The following is an 11812-nucleotide window of genomic DNA, read 5'->3' as shown; positions in this document are numbered from 1 at the left end:
ACTAAGATGTGTCTTTCATTCAGCGCTCTGTGTGGTTATCTTTGTTTAGTTTTACATTAAATATATATATCCAATAAGTATATTTTATCTTCCGTTCCTGATATCTGTTTACAACCACACATGCATTGACTGAATTACCAGTTAACCTTTTTTTTTGTTTTTTACACCAAACCCCAGCATATCAGTCTTCCTGTATTCTCTCACGGAAAAGCTTGAAATGTAAACAAAATGTACTGGTCATCATTTATTATAGCTGTCAGCTGCTCATTAGGGTATTTTTTTTTCTTTTACAGAGCATTATGCTGGTAAGGAGAAGTTTGATGAAAGTCAGAAGTATGTTAAAAATGGATATGAGGACTTGAGTATATTTCTTCAAAAAGGTGAGGATTACATTTTGGATACAGTCTTGCTTTTTTTTTTTTTTTTTTTTATTGATTATCAAAATAACCGTTTGTTTCAACCCTAAAGATGACTATCTTTCTGATTTTATTGTATCTTTTAGATGGTGAGAGATGTTCTCCGGACCAAGCCTTGCGGAGAAAAAAATCTTGCAGTAATATTTGGGCACTCCTGATAAAAGTTCCACTTCGCGACATATTTGTGGGGACAAGATCTGAGTCTTGCTGCAGCGGCAGTGCCAGGTGTTACACTTTTTGTTGCAGGTGACCATAACACACTGAAGGCGGCTGTAATTTGACACAGATGGCTCATAAACTGACACACAAAGATTTGGCAACATCAGAGATGTGGAAACAGTAAAAGGGATGTTCCTCTCCAGAGCTTGAGCTTGACAACTCATACATATCTCCTTTTTGTTTGAAATATCCTGTTTAATTGGTCAATTTATGTCATATTTACTTATATTTTGACACATTATAGACTAAATAATATCCTTACAACTGAAGACAGGTCTCAGTATGCTTGAATATAATTTATGAATAATATTAAAGAAAGTTATTTTACAAATACAAACGTAAACATTTTAATATTTGTTGAAGACGATCCAGAGCAGGACATGAACGTCCTCACTGATTATTATTATGTCCCTGAACGCAGCAGTCAGAGCCACCTACATGTGAAAACGTTGAGAAGTAATAATACATTACAGTTTCTGTTTTCACAGCCTGCTCACGTGTCTGAAAAATAAAACTGATGGCAGAGAGGTTTGGTTGGAGTTGAATTTATGGTCTGGTTGATTCTCAGCTCATTTTAAAGCAACAGCTCCACCTGCTGGACAAACATTCAAAGCTTGATCCAAACAGCAGCCGAGCTCTTATCCAGCTGCTTCAAAGTGAGCAGCCTGATGACTCTGCTGGAGCCAGATTCACACATAACCCCGGCCGGGTCACAATCCTGTTCAGGTTTGATCTCTAAAGAGAGACAAACTGGTCTGTAAGGCATTCAGATATAAACTGTTGTAGGGTAGAGGTCACAGAGGGGCAGGCTGGAAGAAAGAAAGATCAGTTGTTTTAAAGGAAACATTGATTATCATGCATATGTTGAGCTCCTCATCTAAATCATCTAAATCACATTATCCTTCATTATCTAATCTTCATTGTCTGATCGACTCTGAACAGACTAACGGCTGTACCTATGTATGAAGATTTAAGTGTACAAACATCATTATGTTTATTCACTGTTCTCTGATGTCAGTCAGACCTGATAGAGTTCAGCTGTGACTAGAAAGCAAGGACAGTGTGTCAAGGGTCTTCCCCTTCATATCTGCATGTTTGGTAGACAGTGTCTGTTCCAAATGGTACGACACAGATTAGTTTGGGTCAGTATGACACTGACGTCAATAATGTATTTTCTATATATTCAAAGCCTCTGTAAGAGTTTGGGAGAATTGGCATAGCAGGGACACAGCATCAGACGTGTTGTTCCTACTCCAACTCTCCTCCGGGGTGTATGTATAAACTTTCTGATGAGTCTCCTGAATCATTGTGTGTTTGAAGTCAAGTTATTTGTAATTTCCTCAACACTGTTCACTGATGTTCCTCCACAAACACAAACTCTAATGTTTGTACAATATCACAAAGCATCTTGAGGAGGGGAGAACTAAGGCTTACAGCCTTCATCTACAGCTAGTGTACGATAGCAACAGCCACTAAACCCCTCTACTCCTCCTCATCCTCCAATTTATCCCACCTTTATAACACCATCACCTTGACAACCGCTAAACCCTCTGATCCTCATCCTCCAAGTTATCTCACTGTTGGAGCCAAAATGTGGAAGATTTATTTTTTGCCTTTCTGTCTTTACTTTGTGCAAGTGTGTAATTCCTCTACTGAACACTATGTGGAGCCTTCGCTTACTGTGCTTAAAGCCAAGTCGCCAGGTGATAGCAGCCAGGTGTTTGAATGAGAGCATTGTTTTAACCATGTTGGCCTGTCGGAGTGTATCCTGATCGTATTGGATGTGTTAGCCTTCCTGCACCTCAGTGTTCTGTGCTTTCGCCCAGAGGGCAGTGAGGTGCTGATTTTAACAGGTTGCAAAGTGTGTGATGGCTTTACTGCTCAATAATGTGAGGTTGGATGAGGGGAGACAAATTATTTTTGCAGTGGTGTTGGTAATGTGTGTAAGTTTGACCCAGTTTTTTGATTGGGAGCATGTTTTTTTTTTTTTCTAAAGCAGGTGGAACAATATACGAGGATGAACTGAATGATGCTTTGATATGAGGAGTCTGTGATCACTGCAGCTGAGGTCGAGCTGGTTTTAATGTCACTGATGTTGCGTATCACATGGTGACGTATCACTGACTGATTGTGTGCACAGATGAAACACAGGAGCACCAGAGGGAAGAACAAAATGTTATTACACTTTTTCCTATGAAATGTAAATATTTCATGACTCTTTCTCTATTGTGGGGACTTTGTGTATTCAGGCAGTCGTTTTCAGTTCAGGCTGAGAGTGTTTAAGTGTCATGCTTTGGAGGAGCTCCGGACATGGATCCATTCTGCTATCCTGCAGGTTTCATTTCTGTGTTGATGACACTGATACTGCTCAGTATCCAATGCAGATCAAGCTCTCTCGTGCATGAGCCCACACTCAAAGCATGAGCTGAGGGCCGCTTCTGGACCAATGGCGCTTGTGCATGTAAGTGAGGGGCGTGGCTTTTGAGGGAGCACAGAGGGGAGGGGGTGTAGACGGAGCACTGAGGGAATGCTACTTTCAAAATCATGCTAGTTTTTGAAAATTACCAACCCTGCCTTTAAATGTAGAAATAAGTCTGTTTCTTATCTTCGTGTTGATTGGATGAATCTCTCATATTCAGCAGCCGGTAAAAATCTGCTGAATAATTTTAGAATCAAATCCTGTTTTTCTTTTGACCCTAGTGGACACTCAAGGAATTGCATGATTTTGCTCTTCAGCCTCGCCTTTCGGAGGTTGATGCTTGGAACAACTCAACAAGTTTCTGTGGTTTGTAAATTTGTTTCGAGAAAGGATTAAGTGTTCTGCCACTTGTGAATTTGTTTTCTAAAATGTAAATTTGTCTCCAGCATTGTAAGTGTTTTACACTTTGTCATTTTCTTTGCATTTCCCAGCCACCATAGTTATAGTTCTGTATCATTAACACTAAAAGAGAATACATTTATTTTTAAAACGATGTTTCGTTGCACAGTTTGTTTCTTTTTGATGTCTGAAAGGAAAGGGTTAAACTCCCGCAGGCACACGGCTCCATCATTTCAATCAGACTAACACAGAAGCATAATCCAGCACTTGTTACTATCTCTTTAAAAATATTTATTTTATTGGCAGCGGTGGATTCACACATGTTCTCGTCTGAGGCGAGGGCGAGATGTTTGTTGATCCCATTACAGAAATGTGATCTGTCCCGATAAGCCAATAACTGCTCCTTCATCAGTTTAGTGTTCAGAGCCGTTACAGACGCACTCCTCGAAGCGGAGCAGATAAAACAATGACTAAGTGCACAAAGAGTTTTAAAAGACGCTCACTGATCTGAGAAATAAGCTCGGCTCAAAATCACAATCTGAAACAACACATTCTGTTTAAACTGTATGTAAATGTTTTTAGCAGCTTTAGCTCCTCGTTGGCAGCTTCAGTGGGAGCAGGTGGAGCAGGCTCATGTGTGTGCATGCTGATAAATACAGTTAAGGTGAAGCTAACAGTGTGAAGTGCTCTGTGAAAACCGACAACACAGAAGGTCTGCAGGGGATAGCAGGCCTGAGGAGTCTTCAGGGAGGAAGGCGACGAGACGGTTCACGATAATTAAATCTACCATATGTTGGCTCCCGTGTTCACGTCCCACAGCACAGCAGATGTGACAAACTATCAATTGTTTTAGAAATGAATCAGGACGAGAACATGAGAGAGAATCAGCCAACATCACAGTCTGAACACGTGGTCATTCGTTTCCTGCTTTGATCTCTGCATTTTAAAATCACCATATCATGAAGACATTGTGTTGTTTTTCTGAATGTCTGACATTAATTAAAGCCCCAGTTGCTTCAGATAGATCACAAACACGAAGATCATTCGATCATTTTTTACTCTTTAAACGCCAAATCACAACAAGAGTTAATTCAGGAAGCTCAACATGACGAGCAGCTTCAGAGCGGACTCTGTGTTAGAATCTTTCCTGAGAGCTAAAGTCTGCATCATTGGAAAGAAGGAACTCTTTCACAATCTGTCCAAAGAAATAAAAAAGGTACAGTGCAGAATATAAGCAACGCATCAGATGTTCAGAGAGAAATATTCTTCAGTGTTTATGGTTTAATAAATCAAATTGTCTCCAGTGTTTATCCACTGTCTCCTCTGATTCTTTTTCTTTAAAACAGTGAATCACGTTGATTCAGGTCCAGGATCAGGTGACTTCATCTGTACCTGTAGGTAAATGTGGTTACATGGAGTCTCATATACTTCATAAAACACACACTGAAGAATATTTGAGCGTAAAGAGGTACACCAGTTCCAGGAATCAGTTCAACTCAATGGTGTGTCAGTAAGGACAAAAAGGCACAGATCTGGAGTTCCATTTCAATCATTTATTTTCCAGTTTCAACTAACATTTTCTGACAAAGGAAGGAGAGTAACAAAGGTAACTGTGGTGATTGGACATTTCTGTGTATTTTTCCTTGTTTGGTGCTTGTGTTTTCTTTTCTTTCAGAGGCTGGGTGTGGCTTATTGGCTGCTGGAGCTCTCTGCAATCACTCACCTGTTCGTCATCTGTAATCACTGGCTGCAGCATTTATACCCTGGTTCAGCTCTCCCAAACTGCCAGATTATTTCCGCCTACACCGTGGTAGAGCGGCTTTTCAGTATCAGTAGGCTCTTTTTGTGCTTTGGATTACCTGTCACTAATTATTCCCTTGTCTTCTTTTTTCCCCAGTGCCTCCAACCAATGAGCTCCAGCGCCTCACCACCCAGCCTCTCATTCAAGCCTTCACCAGCCTTCACCAGCCTCACTTCAATAAATACCCCTTTACCCACCACCCTGTTTTACCGGTCCTTCTTTGGGTCCACTTAAAAACCTTTAAGATCATAAGAGTAACTAATCTTGACTTCATAATCCAAGTCACAAATCAAATGTAAAAAGGCTAATTCTCATTATTAAAACATATTCAAATACAGGATTTAAGATATGAATGAACCAAAAGTTAAGTAAATCAGTAGAGTAAATAAATGTGCTCATTAACTGCTATGTAATTGGCTTAAACAAAGGAAACTTACATCGTGATCTGTGTCACTTTACGACCATCGTTAGTTTTCACGAACAGTCGGATGCGCGACTCATTTTAAATGTTGCGGCCGAAAGGAGTTGTGGGGCGGCATATCTCATGTCCTTTCGTAAAGGATGGTCCAGTGTATCCTATGCTAAAGGAGGTTATAAAGGAAGCATTGACCCACCTTTCCTTAACTTTTAGAGACTTCAAACGGCTCTTATCATGGCCGCCACTTAAATGCTTCCAGGTCATTTCACTCAGTTATGAACCTTCCTAAGCAAAAATGACAATTTGAACGCACCCAAAGAGTTTGCAGCAGGTGAGCTGGCTGCCTTTGTTAACTCTGAAGCCCTGCCCATGCAGGTAACAGATTCAGGAGAGGGGGGGGGGGTTTCCCACAAAACCAGGTAGAGAAGGAGAGAGACTTTCTACACACACAGTACATAAAACATACAATGTGCAAGCGTGTGGTAAACGGCCAAAGTGTGCAGATTCCAATTTTAAAATACTCTAGGTACCCAAGATCAACACCTTGACAGTGGGCTTCATGGAGATAACTTCAGATGAGTTCTGGGAGTATTTTCACTCAGAGTCATGGCTCAGAGAATCTTCTTACTGTGACTCCAGAGAGGCCTGCCGGAGAGAAGATAATCTGTGTTTAGAGCGCTGTCGTCTGAGGAGTTTTCAGGCTCTTCTTTGCTGCTAATTAGTTCTGCATCTTTAAGAACCCCCGAGGACCCCGTCAGTTTATCACTTTTGATGCTCTGTATGCAGTTTTTTTTTCTTCTCTGCTCCTCTGAAATCTCAGGAGTTGGTAGTTTGAGTTGAAGAATTCTCTGGACACTTTGGTCGATAGCGTCCTCGTGGTGCAAAGCTTGACGAGTCGTTGGATCAATAATTCCTCAAAGTGCTTCAGCAGGGATTACCTCCTCCTCTGAGGGATCTTCTAGGGTCAAAGCTCGGCTCATTTAACAGCTAATTAGATGCTTTCTATCGAGCATGTGGTTCTAGTGAAGCCTCTGTTTCATCAGGATGTACATTTAATGCTGAATGTGCACATGCTGGTCAGTGGGAACACTGCTGACGGAGATCCCTGCGAGTACATCTCCCTTCAGAAGCTTTAAAGTTTGTTTTTTTATTTGTATTCTTATCAAATATATTCACCCACTCGAGTACACATGTCTTTGGTGGTTACTCACTGCAGCTCCGCTTGAAATCCGAGCAAATCCTCATGAGGCCCAAGTGGAGCGTCAGTCGTCACACAGGCGACCTCCTGTTCCTATTAGATTGAAGACGAATGGTGCAGTGAATTCTGTGTTCATTACTCACCAGATACAAACTAGTGTGTGTGTCAGTGTGCAGTAATCATGCTGGTGTTGCTCTTGTTAATGTGTCTGCGCGCAGTGTGTGTGTTGTGTTGTGTGTGTGAAGCAGAGACGAGAGCAGACGACTCCTCGGGTCCCCTCATAACAGACCCTCTGATTATATTTATGAAATTCAATTACTGTGACACAGACAGATGGGCCGGCTGTCAGTGGGGACGCTCGTCATTTGTTAGCAGCAGCGGACCCTGAGGTGGCGACCAGAGCGAGCGAGGCTGTGTGACTGCCAGCAGGAGAGAAACATGGAGGAGGAAGAAGAGGTAGAGGAGAGGGTTTATATTCAGACCGATGAAGAGCTGACAGACATCTGAAGGAAAAACTGTCACTGAGAGTGTTCACTTGAGGATCCCGTTTTAGATCAGGTTTTTCCTGTTTTTGTGTTCTGCATGTAAATTATATCCTGATGTCAGAAACCGGGATAAGCCCTTATCCTGATTGAGTGCGTTTCCATGGACTTGAGGTTTTGATAATATTCAGGATCTGGTGTTTACCTGAATTCAGAGAAACCTGGTTCTTCATATCCCAGGCGCCTGTGATGTTGTTATTTTTATTATTATTTATTTTTGGGCTTTTTGTCCCTTTAATTGAGAGAAAGGACAGTGGATAGAGTCGGAAACCAGGGAGAGAGAGTGGAGAATGATATGCGGAATTGGAGCCACAGGCCAGACTTGAACCTGGGCTGCCCGCTTGAGACTACAGCCTCCATACATGGGGCGCATGCGCCCTAACCACTGCGCCACCAGCGCCCCGATGTTGTTATGTTTTACAACAAAACTGCGGCAATTTAGAAATCGGTGAAAAATTCATGTGGGTTTAGCACTATTCAATACCAACAAAGTGTTGCAGATATGATGTCTCCACCTCATCTACAGCAACGGAAGAAGAGAGCAACAACAAATATTAAACATGTCCTCACCTCTGACTGCTGTCAGCATGTCACTGCCACCACGTGGGACAAGGGAGCAATGGGGTCCAGTCATGACTGGTGGGACAGGGTCATGTAATATTTCTAAAGTACTGTCCTGACTTGCTCCATGGTACATGTTGGGAAACCAGCGTCCTGCAGCCTGTTCACCATACACTTAAAATGGTCAGCTAATCAATCCCTCTAAGATTTCAAATATATTTCATTATTTATTGGTGAAACACAAAACTCAGTTTCTTCATCGTGCCAGAAGTAAGGCGCTCTCGTTGCTGCCGCCATGTTTGTTTTGCTGATTCATCACTTGGCTGAGGCGACGCCTGTGCAGGTAGTCGTCAGCTACCAGAATCGAGGTAAAGCCACATCCTGTTTTATTTCAGAGTTCTCCAGGTAGGAAAACTAGGATAAGGGCTTATCCCGGTTTCTAAAATCAGGTCATGATGTTTACATAAACAAACACAAAAACAGGAGACTTAAAAAACCTGATCTAAACCGGGACACTCAAGTCTCTTACCTGGAGAATCAGAGCGTTTTACTTCTGGAGCAGCGAAACTACGTCACATATAGATAAAGGGTTAATATTGCTTTTTCATGCATAAGGCTGGAGACTTTAGATATTTGCAGAAAACCTCTGAACAGGTATGGAAGGTGAAAGAAAGGTCTTAGTTGTGAAATGTAGGATCAAGTGATTCTGAACAGAACAGGGGACAAAAGTCTGGATAACTCGACCTCTGGCTGTCTTATTATTATCTTGCATGACCGAACTGTACGCACGTGCAAGAGGAAATGACCACATCATCTTCTTTGGACGTCTTAACTGAAGAAAACACAGTCACAGGGACATGCCACAAACAGACTCACGTCCATTCTGATGTTTTAGTATTCAGGGTCCGTCTCTCCTCCGACACATCCTATCTGTTTTTTTCTTTCCAACTTATTGAGATCAGACGTCTCCTGGTTTCAATGAATATGAAATTCAAATTAAAGGAAAAGGGAAAGATACAGCACTTGGGCCTTTAATCTGGCTCGATGCCGCTCTGTTCGCTGTCCTCTGTTGGTGAATAATGGATGAGTCTGAAAATTAAAGCTTGTTGGGAATTTATTGAGGAAGTGCTGACAGTGTTTACCTTTCTCTATACTGTGGGAGCAGGTAGATGAAGACAGCGGGAGTAAAATGCAAAATATGTCAAATTTCTTTATGGGTAAAAAAAAAAACAGACAAAGAATATCAGAAACAGCAGCAGACTTTATGCTTCATCTCGCCCTGGAAAATAAAAAGCTGAGTGGGCCGAGGACAAAGCAGACTCTGAGAGCGAGGCTGAAAGCATGACGTATGATTGGTTGGGAGCCCTGCAGGGACGTGATCACACCTTCCCCCTCCTGCCTCTGTGATACTGCAGCCCACGCTGCGCTTCAGTCCTGTTTGAGTAAAAGACTTCCACGAGGGAGAAGAGAAAATAAAAGTCCCGGTAGTGTTTTCACACCTACTATTTCCTAAAAGTGGAGCTGCAAATGAAAGAGATGCCTGACAGGGCAGGAGGGGGAGGAGGAGGAGGGAGGATGGACCGACCCCTCACATCTGAAACATCTGAGAGTTGTTCACTTGAAAAAGATGTGGACTGCGTTTTCCAAAACCTTCCAGAAGACATAGGCCCCTCGGGGTGGGATGGTTCAGAGCGGTCTGGTGGTGCGGGGGTGTAAAGCCGGGGTGTGATTGTACGCCAGCAGATAAAATGATCTTCTGTTTTCTGCTGAGAGCACTCTGAGGAGGCCAGGAGCAAAACCAACGCTTTGTTTTAAGATAAAGAGCCAGCAATGACTTCACTCACTCCGTCTGCTGATTTAAACTCTTTTAAAGGAGCTGAGCTTTAACAAAACACCCGCAGTAAGCAGCAACTGAACATGTGTCACTACCCGAGAACCCTTTAGAACCCTTAAAGAATCAAGATCAGTAAATGTGTGTTTTTCTGTTGTGTTACTTTACAAAAATCAATTCCTTTTTATACAGAAATGTAACATTCTGGATAAAACTTCTGGGCCTCCGTACATGTGAGGTGGTGACTGTGTCTGCAGAGACTCTGTCCTCTGACTGGATTTTACTGTTCTGTTTTGTTCTGGTTGACTCAGGATGTTTCTGGGCAGAGCTGGTGTGTTTCGTCCAGCCAATGACAGCGCAGCAGGTGAGTTTAGGATATATTCATATTATGAAATATAACCACAGTGAGGAGAAACACCAAGCGGATAAAGCTCGTTCTAAAACGAGGGTGAACCTTGTGTTGTCTTTTACCCGTAGACGTGGAGTTGGTCTGCTTCCTGTTGGACCAGCAGGTGACAAACACGTGATTTAGACTCTGCAGACAGAACATGAGTGTGCACATGTTGCCTTAAATGTGTTTTGTACTTGCTGATTTATGAAAAGCTGAGATACTTTGGTGTCTTTTCAAACTGCAGAGTGAGAGAGATACTGCTGATGGTGCTAAGTGCGATGGGGGTCTGCGTGCATTTACCTCGAGGAGCTCTACCCAGGATGCATCTCTGCCAGCTGGCGGTTTGATGTTGGCTGTGAAAGCCTCTTATTAGGATCAGTGGAAAACAAAATAAATAATCTGTGAGCGTGCTCGAGCTGGAGACAAACGCAGGGAGATTTATGGTAAAAATGAAACTCTCGTTACTGAAGATATCACAGGCGTGCTTGAGGAATATTTGAGTGACAAGGAGACGATGATGTCATGATGCTTACAGAGAGATAGAGGAGAGGTAAAAACAGGGCTGCACAGTGTGTGTGTGTGTGTGTGTGTGTGTGTGTGGGTGTGTGTGTGTGTGTGTGTGTGTGTGTGTGTGTGTGTGTGTGTGTGTGTGTGTGTGTACACAGTGCACATGGGAGAAATAACAGTGTGAATGATGGCTGTGACAGAAGCCGATGTGTGCTGAGGGCCCGAGCGGCTCCAGTTATAAAGATACTGTGGCTCAAAGTGGTTTCATTCCATCTTAAATGCTCCTTAATCTCCCCGTAAAGTGTGCAGTAAGGAGGATGACGAATGTGAAAGTGTTTGTGCTGCTGTGCTTTTAATGGACACATCAATACGTTTGAGCGTTTAATGTCAGGGGAGCTCTGTGTGTTTGTTTAACCGTTTTAGTGTAAAACATTCACATTTGAAACACACTTGTCATGTGGAAATTTCAGCCTACAGTATCTCTCAGCGCTTACGAGGCAGAAAAAAATAATAAATATTGTGTGGAAAAAAAGCGATCTCTAATTGCTGCTTTAAACAGAGCAGGAATCCTCATCTTCCTGGTGGTCGTCTCTGTACATGAGCCGTACTTTTCACATCCCATTTTAACTGGGTCGTCAATATTCTGTGTGTTCTGCTCTCACTATGCTCTGACCATTTTTAAAAAATCAATGCTTTCAGATAAGGAGGGCGATTTGTGGAGCTATTCTCCGCCTCTCGGCTGCAGGTGTCACCTTTGTGGCAGTCATATTACATGAGGCTACATGTTTACGTATGCTCACATGCACGCAGGATGACATTGATGTTGATCAAAGCATGCCGTTATGTGTCTGATCATTCTCAGACTTTCTGGCTTCCCGCCCAGATAAGGACCATAAAGAATCGAGCGTGGGATGATGGGCCTGGAGGACACACCTGCAGCTGTGGGGACAAACTCCAAGGACGCCTCACGACCTCCTTCTGCTCACACATCTTATTTTAAACAGTTAAATCTGAGGATTACAGACAAACATCAGGGGCGGAGCAAAGCAGGGTTTACATGCTGGAGGTACTTTCAGCTACCAGTGCAGCTGAAAGGTCAAACTAAGGACG

General features: G+C 42.6%; 1 long non-coding RNA gene across 1 annotated transcript; it reads left to right on the top strand.

Annotated features, from left to right (window-relative positions):
• Window positions 1-55: 55 nt before the first annotated feature.
• On the top strand, window positions 56-5453 carry LOC114920584 (uncharacterized). The gene is made up of 2 exons (XR_003808898.2): window positions 56-380; window positions 503-5453. It is a non-coding gene; the product is annotated as an uncharacterized lncRNA (long non-coding RNA).
• Window positions 5454-11812: the final 6359 nt, after the last annotated feature.

This window comes from Labrus bergylta, chromosome 7 (assembly GCF_963930695.1).
Source record: "Labrus bergylta chromosome 7, fLabBer1.1, whole genome shotgun sequence".
Taxonomy (NCBI): Eukaryota; Metazoa; Chordata; class Actinopteri; order Labriformes; family Labridae; genus Labrus; species Labrus bergylta.
The sequence above is the reverse complement of the archived record's forward strand: the minus strand, read 5'-3'. Positions and strand labels throughout refer to the sequence as shown.